The sequence below is a fragment of the Anopheles funestus genome, chromosome 2RL (assembly GCF_943734845.2).
Source record: "Anopheles funestus chromosome 2RL, idAnoFuneDA-416_04, whole genome shotgun sequence".
Lineage (NCBI taxonomy): Eukaryota > Metazoa > Arthropoda > Insecta > Diptera > Culicidae > Anopheles > Anopheles funestus.
In genome coordinates this window covers 29830532-29856417 of record NC_064598.1, presented here as the reverse complement: position 1 = coordinate 29856417, position 25886 = coordinate 29830532, and the positions used below count along the sequence as shown (strand labels likewise).

General features: G+C 43.5%; 2 protein-coding genes across 7 annotated transcripts in view; one reads left to right on the top strand and one right to left on the bottom strand.

Annotated features, from left to right (window-relative positions):
- The window catches only part of LOC125765758 (cadherin-99C), a 142887-nt gene that overhangs the window by 82993 nt on the left and 34008 nt on the right, over positions 1–25886 (bottom strand). The gene's annotated exons all lie outside the window — the stretch shown is intronic.
- The window catches only part of LOC125765771 (WD repeat-containing protein on Y chromosome), a 118185-nt gene that overhangs the window by 86462 nt on the left and 5837 nt on the right, over positions 1–25886 (top strand). The gene's annotated exons all lie outside the window — the stretch shown is intronic.

Here is a 25886-nt window from a genome sequence, read left to right as displayed (position 1 = left end):
AGTCCGATATAGTCCGATCAAAACCGTTCGAGTCGGATGGAGACGGATTCGACCAGATTCAACAGGAGCCGATCCCTCCCGGATCATTGCTTCCGGTGTCATTCTGACTCCGACTCCAGCTGTCGGACCGATCCGATTCCGGCAAAATTTATAATTTACTCATCACTACTCTGCTCATTGTTCTATTTAAAATGAAGTTTAATCAAAAATATAATTGAAGTATTATAAATACGACATCAAGAAATATGTTTAAAAATCCCCAAACAACCGAATCAAAATAAAAGAACAAAATCACGTGTTGAGCGGAATTCATCTTCTTCCTGTGATAATCACTCCAATTTTAGAATCTAGGACAGCACCTACCCAGAACATTTACCTCACACGAAGATTCAACAGTATCTCGGCTAAAACCGGTATGCAAATTTATTTCCCCAATACTTTAACATTCGTTAAAGAAAACAATATTAAAGAAAAATTGCCTTTTTTCGGTTTGATTAAACGTTTGCTTTGTTAGTGTATCTTTAATCATAAAAATTGACTTTTACCAAACAAAACCACTCCAACGTTCGTATAGTATCTTCATCAGCCATGAGGTACAGTGATTTATAACACCTCCCCAACCTTCGACTAAAGTTTCGCTTCCAAACGCTTTTGTCGTTTTTGGTGGGAAGTATGAGAACCGCCTACGCATAGCTTTCAATCTTCGCGATACGCAGTAATCGTTTGGTTTACGTTCTGCTACTTTTACTGCTACGGCGAATTTGTGTGCCACGGATGCAGAATGTCATAATCCAGAAAACGACAAGCGAAAGAAAACCGAATTGAATACATACGTACGGCGACGACTGCTGAACCAGCCACACGTGTTGCAGGCAACGATGGAAAAGCTTTCAATGTTATTCATTACAATCAATCCAACCCACCGTTGGGCTCCTACCGGGAACTAAGGTACCCCGAAAGGTTTCTCGTACAACCTAAAGCGTGTATGCACATACAGCGGAATCAGGTGGTTTATCATTATTAGCGATTATTTATTACACATTATTGAAATTATAATTTGTTCGTAAATAAGATTAAGCTCCTATCTCTCCCTCTCTACCGAGTAAAGGAAGATCGCGACATTTAGCTACAAGCAAGCGTAAACAGGGTTTACTTGTTGGTTTTCGTTGGTGCATGCTGCAAACGGTATGACAACAGCGGCCCTACGGAACGGAACGTGTGCGTAGGCTTTGAGCAAATGTGCCGCACGCCGCTAAGCCGACCAGGTTTTATGATTACTCGCTTGTTGCGTTTTGTTGTTAATGATGATGATGAAGGTGGATAAAAGTGGATCTACCGGCTAAATATTTATGTACGAGTCTAAGCTAATTAAAAGAAAGGGGTTCGTTTATTGTGATGAAGTTATCCACACACACAGCACAGATCCCCTACGGAGAGCCAAATGAAGGTAGAGACAGAACCTGCGGTCTTCGGTCGCAAGCGAAACATGCTACAAGGTGAAGCATAATCCGGAGGAAAATGCATTTGCCATGGTGATAATGTCGATACACCATTGATCGATGCAGCTTACGACCTGATCGGGGAAATTCCCTCCCCCCGGGGGGTAGATGAGGGGCTGAAGCAAATATCGATTTAATTCAATACCATAAAGTTCTAGGAAATATTTCCTTCTGCTGCCCCAATACTACCATGTTGAAGGGTTGTGAATGGACCCCCCGGGGGCGGGGTGGTACAAAGCGAGGGAACACTAATGGGTAGAGTGGTTCAATTTGTGGCGGCGTCTGAAGGAAAAGAAATTCTGTTTGCTTCATCATCCTACGCGCGGTGCGGGTTTCGCATAAATCGAATATCCTCGAGGAGTGTTTCGCCCTCCCCGGGGGTGGGGGAGGAAGGAAACATTCAGCGCCCATTCGTTCCATAACCGTTCTGTTATCCCGGCTGCCATGATTGGAAAGGGAAGATGGCGCCCTTGCAGTACTTCTTCCGATACTGGAAGCAGTTGTGTGTGCGAAGGTGAGTTGAAACTATGGTACCGGTACCATACCGGCACCGTATCGGTTAAACGGTATCGAGACCCGCATCATCAAGCGTACGGCCCCGTAATAGGCAAAAGCTGGTCGGCAATCGTTCTCCCGGGACCAGCGTTATTGGACGGGACGAAAGTGTGTGGATTGATTGGATTCAAACGGGTGGCACACGGATGATGAAGAACGGATTGAGACCACCGCAAAACTTCGATCTGCTGTATACGATACTGGATGGATCGAAAAAGTTTCCTACGGCGTACAAACGCGAAAGACAGCTCACTGCCAATCGGTGGGGTGAGTTTTCCAAGAGCCCTGTCACTCCACTGTCTCCAAACCGTGGCCTCATCACACAGGTCAGGCCCGGTGTGGCAAATCTAATCGGACTAAAAGTATACCGTATCACAATCATTATAAATTAAGCCACATCGGTCTTGCCGTGTCCTTTTCGGTTCTTTCGCTTATGTATCGTTCGTACAGCTGCATCGAAGATGGTCGCAAAACCCAGAACGATTTGCCTAATCGTAAAGATCAATCGATCAATCGATCCGTTGATGTGCAGCTTCGATATCAGTGATATTCGATCAGTGCTAAGAAAATAATTCTCGTTCCCCCCCATCACCGACAGTTGTTGACAACGATTGCACCATGAAAACTCCATTCGCAGTTTAGCACATATCTGCCCGGGGAGAAGTCATCAGTCCATTGCCATTCACGGTGAACGAAGTAATTCTTCGCACACATTTAACGATGCTAAGGCGATTGGTCTTTAAAGTGAATTTAAAAATTATGAAGAATATATTGTTTAGAGCTATCAAAAAGTTCGCCCACTGAATGGAGCACATATTAATAAAATGAATAAAATGAAAACAAAAAAAAACATGATCCTCCATAAACGACGCGCTAAAAGTTGAAGTATAAAATGGAATTTAATTATTACCAAATAACGAATGGCACAAACTCAATACAAACGATTGTTGCTAGTAAAATAAAACAAACAATCGTTTGTCTGTTTTTTTGGTGTGATAAAGCTTTCAGCAAATCTCTCACATCTACCGAACCACAAGAAACCTGAAGCAGTAAAAACAACATCATAAAGGTTCCAGAAAGCGTATCTCCTCCGGCGCGCCATCAACTGCCAAAAGAATCAAAACGAATAATGCAATAATCCCCTCTTATCGAACGGCGAATTTACACTAACTAGGATTAATCTGCGATTGGTGAATTGACGCATATGTCTTGACATTTTCAAATGCATTATACGAGCCGATGACAATTTTAGACATGACAAAATGTCGCCCAACAAAAAAATCTTAAACACGGATTACAAGCCAAAAGTTTCGATTTGAATATTCCAGAAGAATAGCACGTTAGACGCTACAGGAATTAATGAATTCGGAATTTGAAACACCTGTATATGTGTTTCGTTTCGGTGGAAGTTCGTTATGTGTGTTCTTTATTCTAAAAAAAAATTTCTTATCGCTTAAATCCATTTTATTTCGTTCTGAGCTAGGCAATTCTTATTCTCTTAATAAATGACGTAAAATCAATGTTTTCAAACCAATAAAAAAAATATCAAACGATCCTTCTATAATAAACTATAGTCCTATAAAAAAACATTTTTCCATTTTTAACTAACTACAGAATAATTCAACATTACTCATTTTGTTTACTGTAAACCCTCTGCTTTGCTTTATTTGTGCAAGTAACAAGAATAATTAATAGCAGTTTACCGTATGCATTCAGATCGGATCGGTGTGCCATCATTTGTAAGAAAAAACTGAAACGGTAGCAGCTTTACAGGCGCGTTCACAATGCGCATTGTTTCGGGTCGAAGATTAAGAATCGGCTCCGTTTCTTTACCACCGGTAGCCATTTGCAAATCGGCAAACGGATTGACAGCGAGTACCGATTGCATATATTGACAGCCCGTTATGTTTGCTAGACGATTCGGCTTAGAATCAAAGCGAATGCCAATAGAATGGTAAGAAACAAGCGACAAAATGCAAAATAGAACATGGTGCGCCATAGAACGCGATCAACCATTCCTATAGAATAGCAAGGTGAAACATTCAGGACAAGCACAGGAGGTGTAGCAGCAGACGAGCAGCGACGGGGTTGACAAATGAAACACGGAACTTTGTACCGGAGTGATCGGTCTTAGACCCCTGGTCTTGGTCGAGCCGTCCCTGTGTACGGTGCGCTGCGATTTGTTGCCGATTCGTAGCAAAGAAATGCCACATCTCAGTGAGTGGGTCCCGTGCTTAGACACTGTACGCACGATAAGCCAAAGCGAAGCGGTGTTCCACCGGGATCAGTCGATGTCGTGCGACAGGATGCACGGTTTAACGTTCATTATTTATTTTTCAATAATTTAACATAAATTTCAGTTGATGGACACATAAATTATGTTGTATTTTAATGACGACTACGGGATCGGGCCTAGGGCTCAAACGTTTGTCAAACGTTAGGCTACCGAGCCGTAACTTTAGAATCGGACGGGTAGATCAGCGATGCTGCTACACTAAAGCTAAGCGTAAGCAGACAAAATGACGCTCTATTGACAGTTGAGAATCGCTCAGGATCTTCGAGCGTTTACGTACTGCTCACTTAGCGCTAGAAGAAATAGTGGCGGAAAATTTTCGCCCCATTTGCGGCTGTAGTTAGACAAGAAAAACGAACCAAAAAAAAAAATCCCGGGCGATCGATTGTTTTTCCACATCCGGCATAGGGATGCTATCTGCAGGAACATTTACGCGTACAATACCATGGGGGCGATGAGAAATGAAAATAAAGCGCATAACCATACTACAATATAGGACAACATGAATATCCCAACGAGCGGCGGCAGGGACAGTAACTAGATAATGAAAGAGCGATAAAATTAGCGAAGGGAAATATGTTGTAAAATAAATGTAATTGGATTTACGGTATCGAGCGGGTCGTAAATATGGGACAAAGTGGCTGTTCCCTATCCAGCGATTGTATCGGGGGTGAGCAGAAGTGAACACCTCAACGCAAGAAGGGGTTTAATGGCGCGGCGGGAAGGGAGGAAAACATTCCAACCATGTTGACAAGATGGAATTTTTACCGACCACCGAAAGGACCTCCCTTCGTTTGTGCGTTCCCGAGTGTAAGCAGAGTTGGAATTCGTAATTGCGACGGGTGAAGATGAATTTAATTGACACTCGTCGCGGGCAATGAATGTCTCACCGCCATTGCGCACTGAGGCATTGTGTTGATGAGATAAGAGTGCCAGCAAGTTGTTGTGGAGTGAAATTCACGGGTAGGAAATTCAACGTGTGTGCAGAGAGACGCGCACAGACGCTAGGTAAACGTTCCCTTGCTTGTCAGCTGGAGGTATCATTAGCGAACGAAGCTGATGATGACCATGATGCTGATAATGATGATCATTTGTCCCAAAGTTGTCGACGTTGGAGGATTTAGTTCCGTGAACAGTTTCCTTGGAACAGTCGGATGGATGGATGAATGATGGACATTAAGAAAATCTCGCTGTGTCCTAAATGATTTTCACTTGATCCAGTCACACCGAAAAGTCCATCCATTAAATGGCCGGTTCCTCCTCCCCGCCGCCGAGAGTTGGAGCAGGTTCTGTGACGGCATCCAGCGGTATCCGTTAGCTTGAAGCATTGGTGACCTGATTAGGTTTTGCCGTGAGTCGCAAAAACACGTCTGTAATTGATTTCTCTGCTGGAGAAATCGCGGCAAATAGTATGGCGACGGGTTCCGTTTGTTGGGAACCGACGATCGAACACGCCGATTGAGTTATTACGGTCGGTTTGCATTGATCGCATGTCCGTCGCATCGATCATATTTATCCCCCGGCGGTCGTATCATTCGGGGTATATGTGTATTGGCACTCCGCGGCCGACACAGATGTCGTAATGATGTTAATTGTACTGTAATCAAAGCTCCTTTACTACTTTCGCAGCAGAAGATCTTTTGCTCACGTGGTCATACCGACGGTACACAATTCTTCGGTATGATTGATGTAACTCCAATTGCTTAAGCTACTGCTGTTCTGATAAACCTATTTCGAACATAGTACTTGCTGTGCAAGGCGGGATGCTTGAGGTTGACGGAACACTGCCAAGATATAGACCAACTGCATCCGTGCAACTGTCACGGTTGTTCATGTCTATTAGTCTTCTAATACGAAATGCTTACTTCTACTAGCATTACCCTAGGGACCATCAGCGCTCGTCAGGGACGTCCTAAACAATTGCGTCCCGGACGAAATAAGGCTTTGGGGGCAAGAAATCAATTAACAAATGGCGTGCCCGAAGCTACAATCTCCACCGGAAAGGCTGCCGAACTCAATGTCAACCTTGATTGCTACCAGATCTCCCGGCGTATTGGTACGTAGTGGGCAGTCAACCTGAATCGTTCTTAATCGCGACGCACCGGAGTGATCGCCATAGTGTAAAGAAAACATTGGAGGACATGGGGAGCAAGACCGTATCACGATTTTGATCCATATTTTCATAACCCCATTTTCGAAGGGTGTCGAGTGTGTTTGTGTGTGTGTCTATAGATTGGCTTACCATGCTGATATCCTTCATTTAGCGAACGGATTTTACTACCATTTCGGGCAGTTTGCTACGCGAAACCGTCCCAATACATTCACTTCCAGACCAACTTCCAGGGCTAAGCAATCTTGCGTAGCACGGTATGGTATGGCTGCTGTGGATAATGCCTAGAGTGAGCGGGATATACAACCGTGGCGATGTTTGTGGAGGAATACGCAAAAGCAACTGTGAGGTGCAATGTAGGTCCAGCGTGTCGGCGATGTTGCTACTCACGGTTTCTTGCGAACCGTTCTGGAGAGCTCTTGAACGAAACGAGCATCTCGAACGGAAATGTGCGGTTAAGTTTAAGGCTTGAGCAGAGTGACTCTTATTGGTCACTTAGTGCACCAGTGCGTATTGGTTGGTTTCGGGCTGATGCTATGGCATTTTTTTTAGCAAATAATAGAGGCCAGCTTCAACCATTTTTCCACACTTTATTTGGAAGGCAGTTTTTAATGAACTTTAATATTTAGAGCATTTGAATAAGAATTTAAGCAAAGTCCATAAAAGTTAAGTATATTTTTTCAGCTTTTGTATTATAAATGAACGATCAACTGCTGCTTTTATATTGCAACATTAGCTTACTTTTTTCCACCAAAATCATAGATCAGCACATAATTTATCCGAAAAAAAATAAACGTACAGCTTTCTCCTCCGCTTTGGGGGGTAATTTAACGTCCAACGCCTTTTTGTCTTTTGTTTTGTGTTTTACCAAACGAACAACACCAGAAGTTTCGCCACCCCGAGCGGGCAGAATTGAAGAAAAGATCTACCGAGCCGGGATGGGCGAAGTGGCATTGCAAGGGAAGGTTTGCAAAGCTGGCAGTATTGTAACCGGTGACCAAATGAGAATAAAAATGAGGTCATTATTATTTTCATAGTTGTTGCTTCACGCTTTTGCTCGGCTGCTGCGACTTCGAACGCGCACATGTACGAGTGAAGGGAAGTTGAAGGCGTTTAGGCAGTGCACCGTACACTGAACGTTAGCGACACTTGCTGTTATGCTGAAGCAGGCGAAAACCTGATGGCCATTCGCGAACTAGCGTTGGCTAACGAGTGTATGCGACGGTTCTGGTTTATTTAACGGCTCATTAGTATGTTGCTGGTGCTGGACAGCATGGCGTAGAGCAAAGGGAGGCATTATGTTTTTTTGGCGATTCTTCACAACACCAGCGATCAAGCGATGTTGGCCGCAGTGTTGGACCGAATGGCTATGTTTGGCTTTACAAGTCCGCCTACTGTGCTTCCGGCTTTCGAGTGAACAGCAACATCATCAGTTCTTGTGCTGTCGACTTCGCAACGCGGTTGAAAATTAAAACACAAAAACAATCAACAGAAAATCCCAGCGTCCAACACCTTTGCACAAAGAAAGAAAAGGTTGAACTGTGTAAGAGGATGATTCATCATTCAGCAAGCGGTTCAGTGCTTGTTCGCGAACGCACTTGTTACACACTTGAGCTTTTCCAACAAGTGTGCCCTCTTGAATGTGAGGCTACCAAACTGTCTCCTCTAGGGGCAGTTCCAGCGCGAACTTGCGTGATCGATCAGAGCGTTACCTGTGGCCTTAAGGATTATCTTGTGCCATTGCTACGAGTTCGCATTAATAATTTATAAATGCACCGCCAGAAACGGAGACAATGGCAAGAGCCGGTAGTGGAAATGGCGGCATATTGTTGACTGAGCGGCGCGCTTTTATGTTCGCAACGCTGCAAGGATGCCATTGTCTGACAATCGAACAATTCGAATGCCTCTCAATGTCGGTCTTCCATCACGATCGATACGGCCACGAAAAGTACAAAATCTCGATCACGGTACCTTATCAGGATTTTCGGTACTGAGTATATTGCTTGAACAGGAACGACTTGACGTGTCGCAAACAGCGTATAGGGTTGATTAGTTTGCCCTACCTAAACCCGCACGAGTGATCTATAATTTACAATTTCAATTATTCATATCAACGCAACTCAGGTTCGGCGGTGAATGAATATGGTGTAATGTTGTGGTTCTTTTCGTAATCTAGAACCTTTGTGAGCTATTATACTCGGTCATGTGTTAAAACAATTGATTTCGCGTATTTCCATCGTCAGTTGTTGCCACATAGCTAATGAATACAAAACCACAGCATTCTCATCGAGACCGTACGGAGCCGATCGCCAACGTTCCAATTTAACCTTCCTGTGCGAATGACAGCGTTGACCCTGAAACATGTAAAATCTGCATCAGGGCGTAGAATTTAACAACGATCGTATCTTTTGCCCATCTCCGCCCCCCCGCCCTTCCCAAACTTTACACTTCCTCTCCGTGACCTCGCGGTCCCGTGTACGAGCGGACAAGGAAAGACATAAAACCATCCCGTCACCGGGGATCAGCGAAGAACCAAACCTGAATGTCAAGTTGACACCTTTCACTGCTCCCGCACCATTGTTGATGATTTTATGCTGTCCGGTGAGCGACCGGACTGCCGGGGGGGTTTTTGGGGTTTGTGCACTCCCCGAAAACCGCAGAGGGAGATATTGGCACCTCGCGTCAATACTTAATACCCTCTCGAAACATGCGGTCGTAAAGTTTCGACAATCACCTTTTACGGCATCGGGCAGCTTTTGATGTTGTGTCTCATCGATTTTTGGATGAATGACAATCGCAACCTTATACACATGCGATCTGTTCACATTGACGGATCATCATAAATGTTTGTCGGCAGAAGAGAGATAAACAAAGAGGTTTCGAAGTTTTGGTTCGTTATTCGCATATTTACATTTCAACTAAGTTTTTTTGCATGGCTGCACATCACAGAACTCCTAGTTATGGGTGGCATACGCTGAAGGATAGTAAATGTTTGATCGTCGGAGTCAAGTGATGGCAAAACGAATCTGTCTGCCGGATTTCTGAACCTTTTACTCCCTCACGGAATTCCCATATTGCACCCACTGGCACGGAGGTATGTGAATCGATACCATATAAGAGAAATGCAAAAGTTAGGTGGAAGGGTTTCAAGGATCGCCCGTAAGAATGCAATTCGCTAACGCGAGGAATTGAATAGTTGCGTTTTTGCCGGTGGATACCTTTCTCTTTTTGCATTCGTAAAAGGAATCAATAAACATATCTTCTTACTAGCGCTTACCGAGGGTTTCAGCACCAGTCATCCTACCAACCTCATGTCTCGGTATGCAGCAAATGCACCTTCTCAAATTTGCAACAATCGCAACGCTGATCGTAATCGATCGCGGAAAACTGGCTCATAGATGGATTGATTATTTTTATGTAATTGACATAAGTTGCTCGATCATCTGCTAATGAATGCTTGCGTACATGACTACCACCAATGCACTACGATCGAGCAAATGAAACAAACAAAAAAATGCACCCATTTCGTGCAGTGCACCAAACGCGCATGCACCTTCCAGTATGTCTGGTTTGTCTGAAAACGAGAGTGATTTTCTGCTTCATAAATCATTCATCACATAATAAGAGCATACCGGTCTGCTTTTTTGTGGTTTTTCATTCTCCCTTTTTAAGACTTTCGATACAATCAAGAAAAAAAAGACGACAAGGAGAATAAAAAACGCACAAAAACGAGTCCTTTTCTGGAAAAGGACCTACCAACGATGAAAGAACTTGATTGAGATCAATACATTTGTAATTACAGCGTTGGACCCCTTAGGCATATCTTGGCAACAGACAAGAAAAAGCGAATTTCCAATCAAGCGACATTTTGGGATATTCGGAAAAACTTCACGACTTTGAATTTGAAAGTAACCTGGTGTTGCTACTTATTTCTTCGCCTCCTTAACTCTGCTCCAGTTACCCTGTTCCGAAGATCCTACTCAAAACAAGGGACCTTTCCAGTTGTCGCAAACATTGCGAGGGCTTAGCATGCGGTTGATTCGACAACGGGGGTTGAGTACATCGTTTACCGAGGGACCATACATCCTCCTCCGAAACAACTTTCAGTTTTTGGCGACCGATCTAGTTCTACCACTTGCTTTGGTGAAGTTGCGAAAGTAAGAGTGTTCCAACACACAGGCACAGATCTATCAACAAACCGCTGTAATTTACAGATCACTTTTTTGGAGGTTGCTCTGTATGATAAATTGTTGCCACTCCTTCCCTTCATGTACGTTCTGTGAAGATCGATCAATTGCATAACGCAATAAATCCCAACCAATCCCAGCCAATTCGATTGTGCACAACACTATATGAACAAAATTAAATCAATGCATACAAAAAAAAACAAAACGACGCGAACTTGAGAATGCTAAGCCCTAAGAGAGGGCGTCCCGTATGCAAGAATTAAGCGCGTGCTCGTGCCACTGCAATGAGATCGTGTAGGGATCGTTTGTTTGCTTGCATATGTGACGACTTCCCATTTCAGGTCGGGTGGATGAAGTGGGTGATGATAAATGGCTACTGCCATGGGCAGTATGATTGTGGTCGTGTTCGATGTGCACGCACGCACCGCACTCATATGTCATTTCGTCAGGTGAACTACGCGGTGCACCAGTACTTCATGACCAAGGAACGGAAAGCGACACGTTTGAAAATAATTTATATTGCTGCACTGATGTATGTGACAGAAAATGGGATGCCAAAATAAACCGTTAAGTCTTATAAATGTAAGCTTTATATTTTGGATACAAAAACCAACGATGGTGCAATGAATTGATCACAAAATCGTGTATGGCCTTAGCATCGCGTGAAAGTTTGTTTGCAGCAGCAGCCATTGATCGTCGTGCCGTTTGGTGAAACAAATAGGAAGCACTGTACATGCGGGCGTGATCGGTGATAGTTTTAATTCAATTTCCTTCTCGAAACACTACAATTAGGTGTGAGCTTGAGTGGACGGCTAATCCGTCCCCGTTGGGCAAAGTCAAAGGTTACAGCCACGATTTTTTACCGAAAAGCACGCAAACCCGATTGAATCACCAACGGGCAAAAACGATCGAACGGTTTCTGAATGGCGAATGCGATGTATTTAGCATTTTAAACCCAAACGGTGTCCAAATGGTGATCTAGATCATTTCTCAACATAATCGCAGATCTGTCCCTCCGCTTTTGCACGGATTGCGAACCGTAGCATGGCTTCGTAACCGTACAACGGAGAGCCTTGTAATGATCCACGTATTAGTCATGTCAATCTTTGCTCACCGAGGGATCTACATCAACCAAAACTGCTGTACGACGGCAGCACTTCCTTTCACGACTCCCGGTCGGAACCTAAACGTTGCTGCTGTTGCAGCTTGTTTCCACACAGATCACGGAGGTTCCTCTCACTCACCCAAAACCGTCACTGTCACAAGGAGGTTCGTAACGGTGTTTTATTCATACATGAAATTTGTGATCATGCTTACTTGACTCTCAACCAACGGGAGCTGGTGCGGGGTGTGCTGATTCGTCGAAAAACGGTATAGCATGGGAAACTCGGTACACACTGAATCTGCAATAGTCAACAGTTTTCCTGAGTATAGTTTTTTTTTTGTTGGTGTGTTCGCGTTAGTAACCTTTTGCAGGGCATTAAGATACATGACTGCATTGGTAAATCGGATGAAACCAAGGTCCGACGATACCGGCTAGCTGACGATCTGGCAGGAACCTTACTGGCAGCCCACTCATTTGACTGACTTGCCCGACGACTGACTGACTGACTGACTGACTGGTTGACTGATTCGCTGACGACGCTTACTTTCACCGTATTAACAGCAATTCGGCCAGGTTCCTGAGGTACGCGAAAGAGTTATCTCCATTCGGAGGACAGCAGACTACGATCCGTAGGACATGTATCGCTTTATTCGGCGTTTTTTCTTCTTCTCCAGTTCAGCATCCTGTATCCGGCTCAAGTCGAAAAGCGAAACAAAAATTTACCGCCAAACAGCGGGAAAGATGATGAATGAGGTGTTCCCTTTGATTAAACCTTGTAAGGCAATGCAATTAGTGTTTGGTGATCGTGATGATCGCGGTACGGGGTTCAGCAGGTCGGGTACACCAGAGTCCGGTGACTATTCGGTTTGCCTGAGAACTCGACGAAAGGTCATAAGCAAGGAAATGATTTGACGTCCAGTGGCAGAACCCCGCTGGAAAAGAAAGTATACCAGCGGACAAAACCGGGGGGCAGGGTGATTGAGCAACCTGCAAGAGATTGAGATATCCGTCATTTCTATATACCGTTCAGGATTTCAGGTAGAATCAAATAAATCTCGTACGGAGTTGCCACATAGACAATCGAAACATCAGTAATCCGTTGTCATCCATTCCTTTTTGGCCGAGACGGCATGCCATGCGAGGAAGCTGTGGAAGCAAATGAGTTTTATCAGTGATTTAGATCTACTCATTTTAATCTTATCTTGCACTAATCTCAACTCGATCTAACACCGTCACCAATGCTGCCTCCTGCACTCCGGGTATACCGGCGTGACATGTGTGTCATGCGCATTATCGCCCAGCGAGAGACATTTTACAGCCATAAAATGAACCATCTATCATGCGACCCCAGCTTGGCGACCGGTTCTCGAACTGCCACCCTCCATCAACCGTGGAAAGAGATCGCTCTCGATCGGCCGTCCGCCTGCCAAGTGCGTTATAATTTATGGGCTCCTATTGCGTTCGCGCGATCACCATCTTAGTCTCTGTCGCAGTTGAGTTTTGCAACACCGGGACCGGTACAGGTACCCATGTGCCCCTGTTTCGTTTTTTTTCGTCTGCCCACCACCTGTTGATATACTTCGCGCCGCCCCGCACACTTTTGCATAATTAACACCTGCTTTCATCCTGCTGGATCAAGTGGTTCGTGGGCAAAGTTCTTAAACTGTCCTCATGTACGGACAGTGCTGTTACATTCAGCATATGCACATGCACAACATGTAAAGTTGTCGAACGTTTCAGTATCGAGCGTGCAGTATCGGTGGACAACTCTAGACATAAGTCGATCGCGTTTAGTTCAACTTTTACAAGCAATTTATTTTCCGTTGTCATTGTTTGTAGTACTAGAATACTAATGAAGCTGTCAGAGAAAAATCGAATAGCCACTTAAAGATTTTTTTTTGTTTCGTTCCCGAGGTTAGTGGTAAGATTTAACAACGACACCAGTAAAACGGTAGTCATTTGTCTGAAAGTAGTCAACTATTATAATTAAGATACGACTTATGAAAACCTTTCCGATCTCAGTAGAACTTTATTGACAAATGATGAACGCCTTTACAGGTACATTGCAGTCTGAGTAACCGTACGGAAGAGGGCACACGATGGGTCGTAAATCAATCGACACAACATCACGTTTAACACGGCGAAGATCGACTAGAACAAGTCAACACAACAAAAAAACTACCGTCTGTGGTAGGTGTAGTGCAATCAATGTTGCTCACAAGTCACCAATGGTTTATGTGGGTGGCAAAACCGTCTACCAGTCTAGCAAACATCCTCCACCATAGTCTAAGGTCCACCAGAGTGGTCGCATCCACGGGTTGCGCGATTTGTTTTGCGGTTTGGTTGCATTCAATCATTCATAAACTACGCGTCGCGACATCGCGATGTTCTTGCGTGGTCCGCAACCTGTCAATGGCAGGTAGGCGAAAGAAGATTGCTCCCTACCGGTGGGAAGGCTGCGAAGACAATTATGTCACGCGTCCAGTGAGGCAGTGCGTCATTCAAACCGATGTGCGATCAATTCTTCTTTTAAGCGCTAGCGCGCTAGACGGAAGTCTTCGGACGGAAATTACTTTACTCCCAAAAGTCTTCACTACACCCATTTTAGCTCATAATGGAAACGAGTTCTCACAGAACCTGTTCTGATAAATTTGTTCAATTTAATAATACTACTTCAGCTCAGACCGTGGTGATTCGCCACTTTGGCTCCAATTCATTTTTATCCCACTCGCTGTTTAATGGCAAGTTCGAGCAAAGAATGGTACGCTATAATGTGACCACTTCCTAAAAGCCTTCCATCCAATTGCCATCCAACAGCGGCTGGTCACTTGATTTGCTCTCGATCAGGCTCAAGATCTGGCAATGATGTTTCATTCTTGTGGCGGCATCGCTTCAGCCCGGTGGGGTTAGTTTTTGGCAAATTGTTTTATTTTATTTGCTCTCGATCAACAGGCACTCTTCCGGTCTACGGTCTTCGGGCACTTCGATCGCTTGACGGTTGCGCGTGAACTTTTGTGAGGCTTACGTCATCCCGACAACTTGTGCCAGAGCAAATGTAAATCCTGTTTCGTTTCGTTGTTAGCGGGCCTTATCTGTTCCTTTATTCAAGCTGGTGTTGTATTTCGAGAGTGATTTTTTTTTTTGGGGGGAACTTTTTCGACGCTTATTCACAGTGTCAAATGGAACTCTGTGCATGTCGCGCGTGGACCAGTTTTTATTATTCGTTTGCTCTTCTCATCACCAGCGGATTAACTGGGTCGGGCTTTCAGAACCAATGCCAATGTACATTGACTGCAGAAAGCTTACAAAAATAAGCCTCAAATCCCAAAATGTTGTATCGGGACAGCGGGAAATAAAAAACAAACAAGAAAGAAAACCACTCACCAGATCGAATCGTTTCACTTTGCATGGATACAAAAAAAGATCAATACAAATGAAACTGGGGGAAAAAACAACAAAGATCGCTTAACGTTGATCGAGTAATGTTGTACACATTAAAGTGGGCTGGTAGATGGTTTGGTGCAAATCCCTTAACGCTCAGTTTCTCAGCTCAGCTCTGGTTTTTTTTTTCGTTGAGATCTTGCCACGTTGATGACAACGGCATCGACGACAAGCGCAAAACCGATGGACACATGCGATGCTGTACGATGCATCTCGGCACCAATTACCGTGACCGGTTCGTGGAGTTGGCGACTGGTTGGGCGATTTCACTTTCGCCCGGGTACGATAGTGCTGGCTTACAAACGGAGCCGTACCAGGTGCACCCCAGCATAAATGGTTGCTAGCGATCGTTGCCAGCTAAACGATCATATGCTATCATTTTCCTTGCACACTTTCAATGCTTCACTCTCACTCGTCCCGAGTGCAAAAGATGCAATAGGTGCGCGATGCACCCCGAGTGTGTTTTTGAAACTTCCCTGATGGAAGAATGGCGTGTTTCCAAACCATTGAACCAGAATGTTGGCACGCGGACCCAAATCTAGCGCCATGCGATTAGCAAGCGTTGTTTCTTTTCCCTTTTTAATGATATTCCACACTGTGGGTTGCGGACGCGAGAGAGTTGCGAAACCGGACGAGTACGGGGGTACAAGTCGATCGAGAGTAAACAGCCGAGCTTGACCAATTTTAGCTCAAGTCTCCCACGCGCAAAAACGAAAATCCGTAGCGCCAAAAAACTCGGGCTTTTGCCCAGGTTGAGGGCGTTGCACATTACTTCCACAATCGTCCATTCGCCGACTAATACATCTATGGCCTCGAACCATCGAACCTACAATGAGCCATTTATCTGCGAACGCTTTCCGCGGGCAATATTTTCCGTTTTGTCGCAGTTCTTCCCAGCTAGTGCCGCAACACGTTTCACGTCTTCAACCGTCGGCGGTTCCATTCAGTTCGCGGTCTTCGCCTTCGCGGTGAGCTTTCCGTCCGGTGCACGGTTCACACTCTCTCTTTTGCTCGATCTAGTTCGGCAGTGAATATTGCTTAATCGAGATTTTCGTGTGCTATTGCGGCACACGGGATGGCGTGGCCGACGGTCTGGTAATGATCAAGTTCGCACCCAATCCACCCCACCCTGTTTGGTAAAGACGGCGAACATTGCGTCAGTGCATCAATAATGGTACATTGTTGTTGAAGCTGCGAGAGTAACCAACCGAAGGTTCCTGACTACCCAAGGCAAGGCAATGTGAACCAAATGCCATCAAAGAAGGCAAACAAAGAATCAAACTGATGGGTTCCGGCGTGCGTGGGGAAGAATTCTTTTCATGCTTTGCGGATATTTTTATTTTCATAAAAGCCTGTTAATAAATTTACCCGCAGCTCCACTGATCTAAGGGTTATATCTTGGCGAGGTTTTCACCCTTGATGACAGCTTCCATAGAATGTAGAGAAGAGTAAAGCTATGATAATTCAAGACGGATCAATATTCTATCGCCTTAAACCAAACTAAGCACATTACATTATACCCGTCCTATGGCCGAATGGATGCAAAGCAGCAGGGAGTATTTTCTTTCAAGGACATTCCGTGCAGTGTCTAAAGAAAAGTGTACTGACTGTACAGGTCCTTGATTTCTACTGCCTCCAGCATCAACGTTCATCACGGTTCAACGACATGCGGTAATCCTCTCTAGATTTATTGTGTTTTAATGTTTGCATAATTATGTGTTTCACTTTTAACACACCTGCCCGAGGCGTAGAAATAAAAATTTACTACCACCACACTCAGGAACCTGCGGAATACAAACACACACACATACGAGTCCGAGCGCATCTTTACATGCTCTTGGGGTAGTTTGCAAATGCATCGGCTCCCTATCGACAGCCACCATTGGCTCTGGTTCGTGGAATTCTGAGCTTGATCTGTGCGTTGCCTTTGCATTTGGTTAGCGGATGCTGTGGATCTCCTTGAAAACGGTCAAACGGAGTCGTGTGGTGACTGCTTAATTGGGGAAATACCACGACGTATCATCTTTCGTTAGTTCCTGCACATTGGGTGCAACTTCTTCAGAACCCTTTTGCAATATCTTCATATTTTCCATGTTCATCGCGTGTCGGCATGTCTTATTGGGCTCATCAAAGGTCTTTGGCATACAGCGATGCCTCTAGCAATACCATCGCTAAACGAAGATGTTAAGTTGCCGGTTTTGGCATTCCAGTAAGAATTCAATGGATAAAGATCTTTTCAAAAAGAAGCATTGTTTACAGCTCATTTATCATGGGATATATTTCCAAGCAAAGCACCAACAAACATCATTAGTGAATTTTAAAAACATGATTGCATTTAGCGGACATTATTTTCATGAGAAATTCAGAATGATCTACTTGAGACTTGTTGCGTCAGTGGATATATTCACGTTAATAATATACATAGAAAGACAGGGTCCACAAAAAGTCACATTTCCCACGATTTTTGTGTAACACCACAATCCTCTCGCTTTCCGAATCAAGTTCGCGCTTACTTTCCAATGCGACACCGAACACGTGCCGGGTGAGATAGTTGACCTGTAGCCACCATAAATAAATATACAACTTTCAAGCGGGCAAACACAACAAAAACCATGATGAAATCCGCAGCACCCACAACGTTGTAAAGCACATTGCAGATTACATAAAAATTTCCGCTATTCTCTGTCAAGCTGCCGGTTGGAAGGAAAGTTCTGTTGACGCACACCATTTTACTACCAGATTGAGTGAAAATCGTATCGGACAATGGAAAAAAAAGTTAGTCAAAAATTGGGCACGTCTACCCAACCGATGGCGTAATCTGACTGACACCGTTTTTTGCAAAAAAAAACATACTAGTCGCTTCATCACAGTTTCATTAAATAGTGTGCGTAAAAGCAAAACAAAACAGGAAAGGGGGTTGAAAAGGGCACGATCTTCACCTTTCAGTAAGCGAGCCTTTTCACACCTACCCCCAATCGCTTTCGCTCCTGCCAGACATATCAACTCTCTCTCTCTCTCTCTCTCTCTCTCTTGATTTTGGTTTTAGCACCGTGCTCACAAACCGGGTGAAAACTGGTCGAATTAACTCATCAAAAGTGCGAAAGACCGCAACACCATTCGGCAACTAGTAGACAATAGCATTAGTCGATTAGTGGCGAGAGAGTACATCACAAAGGTGTCCCGCCGCTATAAAAAAACTATGCTATTTACCATAACAATAAGATGAAAGTGTTACGTTGTGTGAATTATGCGCAAATTGTGGAGAAATAAAAAAGAACCAGCTGACCACAAGCTAGGTTACCGGGACCAAAAGCACCTATGAGGGTTCGTGAAAGCGCGAGAGTGAGAAGTGTAGAAAAAAGAATGTTGCGAAATTGTGTCAAATCAGCTGAAAGCAAACAAACTTTCGATTAAGTAAAAATATTTTTCAATGAGCTACATGACCTACTGGCGTGTATACGCAGAAGTCCTTGGACGTAGTGGCACGTATAGAACGCATTTCCAAGAATACAAACTTCTTTGCACACGTTCGCCCAAGGATACCATAAAAATGGAATGATCTTTTTGTTTCACCATAACTTTCACACTAATATGAAGGGTTTACTAAAACGAGTTTTGGCCTTTAAAATGAATGCCACTGTGTTGCTTGTAGTATCATATCTGGCGTATGTTAACCACGAGCAATGCTATAATCGCCATTATAGCACCTAACACTTTCGATCGAAACGAGCTAAAGTAATGGCACATTTACCAAGGGTGCTATGCGTTCGTTGTCTTCATTAGCGTTCCTAATCAAGCAAAAGCCCTCCAGGTCCGAGGAGTTACTTTTTAGCACTCGAATAAATCGCTATATAGTTCAAACGAACTGAAGTCTTGTAGCAAAAAAACAGGCGATAGATGGTGATTTTCCACTCTTGCGTACAAAGTCGGGATAGATCGATCGATCAGCCTCCATAATCGTGATACGCCAACGAAAGACGAAATCACACTGTGCGTCCCTATTTATGTTGTTTTATCTTTGTTTCGTCGTTCTACGATAGGCGACGCACCAGCGAGGCCGGACATCGACAGGCGGATCGTGCAAAGCGCCGAACGGATTGTATACTCGAGCGCACCGGTAACTGTCCGGAACAAAAGCGCATTCCATCTATCGGGGGCAATTTATCTAACGATTTATTGATTATAAATATTAAATTAACTACCGGTGAAGTGTGTACCAGTGTTTAAAGCATTCAGTTGATGGGTTTTTCTTTCGCAAGCCACACTTTCCACAGTGTGTTGCGAATGAAACACAAGATGTGAGTCTTTAAATGGCCCCCTTTTCACGAGGACAAAACACACTGGGAAGCAAGTACCCGAGCTGTGGTGGTTTTCAGTTTCCAACCATCATTACACAAATCCTTAAAGTCTGCCTCGTGCACCTCATTACCGCCATTACAGCGTGTTGGTACCGCTGTTTGGCGTACCGAAAGCAGCGTTACTCAAATCGTAGGCGTGATCTTTCAGATGATTGATCGATGAAATGGGAAGTCGTTTGGGTTTTGGATTGTGTTTTGCTTTTCCTTTTTTTTTTTTGCTTTGGCCCAATGATCGTTCCCATTGCGGCTGATTCGTCCTATCGTCGATGCACCGGTGTATTTGACTGTGTTTATTTCTTAGCTGCAATGGGATCTGATTACGATAAAGAGAAATGGCCGCAGTTGCAGCTTTATGCGCATTGCAACAGATATAGGGTTGTTTTTCTGTAATGTGACTGATCAAATCACAGCCACCACTAGTGGCTGCTGGTTTTTCGCTGCCTTGTCTATTTTGTTTGTCTAACGCTTTAAACGTACCCTAGAGTTTACCTGTCCGGATCCGCACCGGAATGCCATTTTTGAAACGTAACAAGCTGAAGATAATCGAATCGGTGCGCAAAAAATTCGACCAGGTTTGGTAAACAATTGATAGTACGAAAAACTAAAATAAGCTTTTGCAAAAAAAAAAAACAGGTAAAACTTTTCGCCCGATCCCGATTGTGGAGAAAATATGATACGCCCTACGATCAAATCAACAGAACATTTTCTTCGCCTTAGCGAAGAAGAAACGGATAGAAAAAGACCATTTTTTAATTCGCATAGCCACAATTCCACTGTTGGCCATGATCAGGTTTTTTTTGTGTGAGTGTGTTTTTCCTGCTGCCTGGATCATGTTTTACATTTTCAACATGCACCCATTGGGATGCCGCGTACTGTCGTGGGGTCCGTGGGTTGACGATGCGGATAAGAAAATCTAACCACATGCAACTGTCGTCCAAGCGGATGAATACGGAACTGTGCTGAAAGTGCGATGAAATTTATTATTTCTATTTAAAAAAAAGCCTCACGAGCGTGGTGCGGGATGGTTGGCCGACGGAAGGTTGACCGGTGCAGGAAGAGGCTAATCGCAGCCGGTTATAGTTTTGTAGCCAAACTCATAAGCTCGGCACACGAAACACAATCACGCATGCGGTCCGGTATGGGCCATGTGAATTTTCGTTTCGGACTGTAGAACCAACGTCCACACTTTCTTTCGTGCCAACGTTGGGTGCCGCGGAAGGAAAGTGAATTACGTTCGTCGTCGCAAATGTCTTCACATCCGTACGATGATGACGGCGACAGATTCCGTTCTCAAATCCGGACCTCCGGCACGATGTCTGAAGTTCAAAGGGGACCAAAACCAACGGAGCTAGGGTGTGTAGTAAGTATACGAACAACAAAAAAAAAGAAGCACGTTTGTAGATCTGAGCGTGCAGATAGTTCGCAAATGGATGGTTCATGCGCGGTCTTGAGTTGTTTATACTTTCTTGACAGTTGCGCAAAACTAGACAACTGGCGGGTTTCTTATCTGAGCTTTCAAACACAATGAAATGTGTTTATTCGTTTGTTGAAACATTCGCATTTATTGTGTGGAGAAATAACGCTCGGTGTTTCCTTATTTGGAAGAAAAATAAAACTTTAGCAAAACAAGCACAAACAGTAAAAAAAGACTCCCATCTGAAAGAATCGCATTTATTATAGTGACTGGCTTTTGTTTTCTTTCCCTAGTTTTGGTTGTACTGCAGTTAAACTAAAGACAATTTTCGACAAACTTTCAAACGCCCGAGCTAGTGTCTATCGTATATGGGTCAGGTTTTTGAATAGCAAATTTTTAACTCCAATTCTCCATCCACACGTGCACCATTTTCATGATGAGCGGTTGTCACTAATTTCACCAAGTTTAGCTGCTCTATTCGTGGCATAACTCCAGTGTGGTGAACGGAAATGCAACAACGATGCATTCCGATTTTCTTACCAGCAACCCTATAGACAAGCACGAAAGAAGTATTCATTTACTGCACACAATCTTCAGTGGAAACTAGGTCAACCTGTTAGTTTCCACTTTCAATTCTGTTCCTTTCTATCTGGCGCGACCATTGCCCATGTTTCCAGTAGCTTCTTTACGGGTTCGGTGCGTGTTGAGCTTTGGTTGGGTGTGGCACGCAAATAGGGCTCAAGCGCGCGAGGTGGCACAAGATTAACCGCACTCTCATTTCCCACCAACTGGGTCATTCGGGCACCATAAGGGAAATGTTCTTCCGCCAAACATTGGAACACATTCCCATGGAGAGGGGAAATCCAAACAGCAGACAGAAATGTGTGATAAAACTTAATTGAAACATCTTTTCAGAGATTTTTTCAGAGGGTTTTTGAGTGGAAATTCATCGTCGCTTAAAAGTTTTGTATTTATTTCCTTTTTTTCATCTCTTTTAAATACCGACATATACAAAAAATTATCTTAAATTGCAATACTTAAGATTAAAAATAGGAAAATACAGCGGAGATTGAAAGGAAACCTGAAGAAACGGAAAAACTTAGGACTCATCTTAAAAACAAGCACCATCATACAGGAAAACAAGCAGCCAATCCATGCTACAGGAAACAGGAAAATAAACCGTAAAGATAATCACTCCGAGCAACAAGCACCCGACCGTACATTCGCACTCGGGCCAAATAGCAAGTGAAATAAGACAGTAAAAAAAGATAAGAATAATGATCGTAAATTTAAGTATCAAACAGTTAAAAAAAAGAAGAAAGAAAAAAACAGGTTGCCAAAATTCGGCACACACTTATGCACGGTTTCCCTCTCCGTAGACAATTCGATTTGCCCAATACGGCAAAGAGAAGGTCGGTATAGCATAAACGAAAGTTTTAAAACAGTGTTCCACGCGGCGATCGACTGATCATCTTAGTTCGTGCTGGGCTAATGTATAAAAGGGTAAGGTGAGGTGAAACAAAACAAAAAACCCTCCGCACCGTTTCGAAAGGTTCCGATTAAATGTGATGAAAACGTTAAATGGTCAAAATTTTAATAGAGGAGAAAATTGAACCACCCAGCTGTGCGCGTACACCGCAGTACACATTCGCCGAGCACCGCCAAAAACGCGTTACATTCGCCGATCGATTAATGGATGTTCACGGTCGTGTTACTTTACGCGTCCAACACTTGTGTGCTAAAATGTTAGCGCATCGTAACCAGTGGGGGGTTTCGAGCTGAGCTTAGTCCTTCTTGACTTTGCAATGCCCGTACTCGTTCACCCTCTGTGTTGGCCACCTGTGGGAATTATTAGAGTTACTTAGTCTTCCATATAATTGATGTATTTTTACAACATTACTGATCTTTACGGTAAATAACAGCACATCATCTATGACGAAATGGAAAATAATAGATGAGTTTGTGTGTTGTTTTTCATTTCGGTTTTTTAGGTCCCTGTCTGCACAATAACAATTAGACAAGTTATAGCGCAGGTGGATTTCTACACAACGTTTTGTTTGAAGCGCACGAGTAACAAATGTTTTGCGTCAGCAGTGTAAAGAGACTTTTAGAGCAACTTAAGAGAGTAAAGTATGCGAGATGCACTGGACTTAATCGATGCTATACAAAATAATGAACATTTGCTTGAGGAACAAATATTTTGTTTGTTTCGAATTTGAATGTTTGTATATTTTTTAAGTTATTAAATATTAATACTCTGCTAAATCTATCCTGTTAATGACAAATTAATGTTAGTCGATTTCGCAAAATTAACAATAACATACAAAATTGTATTGTAAAACATTGTTCATTCATGTTTGTTAAAGTAATTGAAATGTGAAGTTAGAAAAAAACGAACTACAGAAATATTTTCCTTAATTGACGTTATGAACAAGTAAGTTTAAGCCTTTACCATTTCGCTAAGCAATCGATAAGAATGTGCAAATGACGTTACATTAACTGAGCTTTAGTTGCTAAAATGTTGGCACTATGTACTGCTATTAGCAGGCCAACGGTCCATCATCGTTTTGCATGAAGTTGCTAAACGGAGGTTCCAACAGTGAAAAACTACATCACGTAAGGCCGCGTGGATCAATTAGATGATTCGCATCCAACATAAGTGCAGTCGCGCTGAAGATACAGTTAATGCAACACTCTAGCTATACATTTTCTCTATCTCTCTGCCTGTTAGCTAGCTCTTACTTTGCTATGTCTCTTTTTATCTGGTTTGAAAAGTGTTTGAGAGTCGCACGCGTTTAGCACGATCTCCCACGATGGTTGGTGTGGCCGAGCGCACCGTCGGGAGTGCATTTAGTACGTGCATGCGCGCTACGCATGCGATCCATATTTTATTCAATAGACGTTACCAAGCCTCACAGCTCGTAATTTATAATTTATGGACTTTTACCTTCGTGAGGTGAGGCTTCGTTTTCCCGTCAGCGGCAACGACGATCCATGTGCCAGGCGTTCGGGATTATTCCTTTTTATTTTTACCTTCACATTTCTATGTGTAAGTGTGTATCTCAAAAAAGGGCTATCACATTTCCGACCAACAGAATGAAGGGTGTCTTGCTTGAACCGGCTTGGGACTGCCCAACATTTACCAGTCAACAGGATCGTTCTACTTGTCGTCATCAGCATAGGCACTCCTTGAGTTTAATCAATAAATTCAACCGAACAGTTGCATGGTTTTACCGTTGCATGTGCGGTTGCTATAAATTAGCATAAGCAAAGGATCGTTCCTGCAAGGTCTACGAATCAGTAGAAGAAGTACATAGAACTGATTATACTAATTGAAAGATGTTCACTATGAATCAGTCATGTTTTGATGCGGAGTGCTTTTCGCAGTGAGTTGTGTACCATTTTATAGCAAAATCTTAAGGTTGGGAAAAGATTCTTCAATAAAAAGGAGATTGGTGTACTCAACCATTGAAAACAGTTTCCAAGCTTATTTTTCCTGCCAAACTTCAATCGTTCCGCACGCGCGTTTGCCGGTGGTCACATATCAAAAGTATTGAATGTTAAAATTCTCCCAACGTGAATCGGGTAGGGCAAAATCCACTGAATGCGAGTGCTTAATTAAATCGCTCATTGTCAAAATATTTAGATGCTATTCAATGGCAATAGAAAAGGAAAATCACTCGGCACCATCCATCTTCCAGGATGTCCACGACGGGTGTAGACAGGGATTACAGCATTCCGTGTACACTCAATGAGTTTACCAGGGACGTTGTAATGGCGACCGATTGACAGCAAAGAGCACCATTTGATTGGGTTTTTCAATGGAGGATGAGAAATTCCTTCCCTGACCTTTTCATTACCATCATCGCTCTGCTTGTGTAGCACATGTTGACGAAGTCGCTTTGATCAGCTGCATGACGGTGCTATTTTTCCCATGTATATTTTTTTCTTCATATAAATTCTTTCCAACACTACCACCCTTGACCAGTCGTTGGCACCAGGCACCATCAAAACGTGCAAGAGGAGCAAAACAAATATCACTACCTATCGCACACAAAGCTTATATTTACGAGATCCTGACACGAGCGAAAGAAGTGAGAAATTAAAAATTGTCTATCTCCACGGGAAGATCATTTCACTAGCGATCCAAGAATGGGACACATTGGGTACCAATCGGACGCACGCTGTGCGTGAACCCCCTTAACACAAACTATGTGGAGCGTTTTTGGGGAGCATCCTTGGCTTCATCAGCTGTAGAAGCTGTAGAAGCAAAACATTTAATCCTTAACCGCGTCCGAAAGCATGTTGGAACATTAATTTATTGACTTCACCGAGCACCCTGGGGGGTGGGGTGCTCCAGTGTTTAGGTTTGGCAGTTTGAACAAACTACTCGGCATACTTATACCCATTCGGAACATTCGTGTCGCAGTTGTGCTGAGGCACATCGGTCTAGAACGATGCATTTTGTTAGATTAACCCTTCGGGAAAGTGTAGCATCGGTGGCCAGGTAGATGAGGGTGCGAGATCCAAGCGCCAGAGATTTATAGGCGATCTGATAAAGAATTTGTTTCGTTTCTTTATTTCGTGCTGTCGGGTGGTTTGGGTACGAAATTTATGGTTGGGCAACCCGCCTCCAAAAAACCAAAAAAGACTATATGAAGGAAGGTGTAAGTTGAAACCCTCGAAGCTGTATGAAATGAAATAAGGCATTTGTTTCAAACATCCAGCAATGAAAACTGAGTCTTGGTTCGAAACAAAGCCGCTGGTGTTATCATATATGATCTAACCAAACACTCTACAAAATGTATAGATGTATTAATTACAAGTACCATCGTGCAGGGATTATTAATGTTTATGGAAACATGTATATAAGGAGTATTTCAATTCAAATTCAAATGCATACTTTTTAAATCGTTTCAAATAA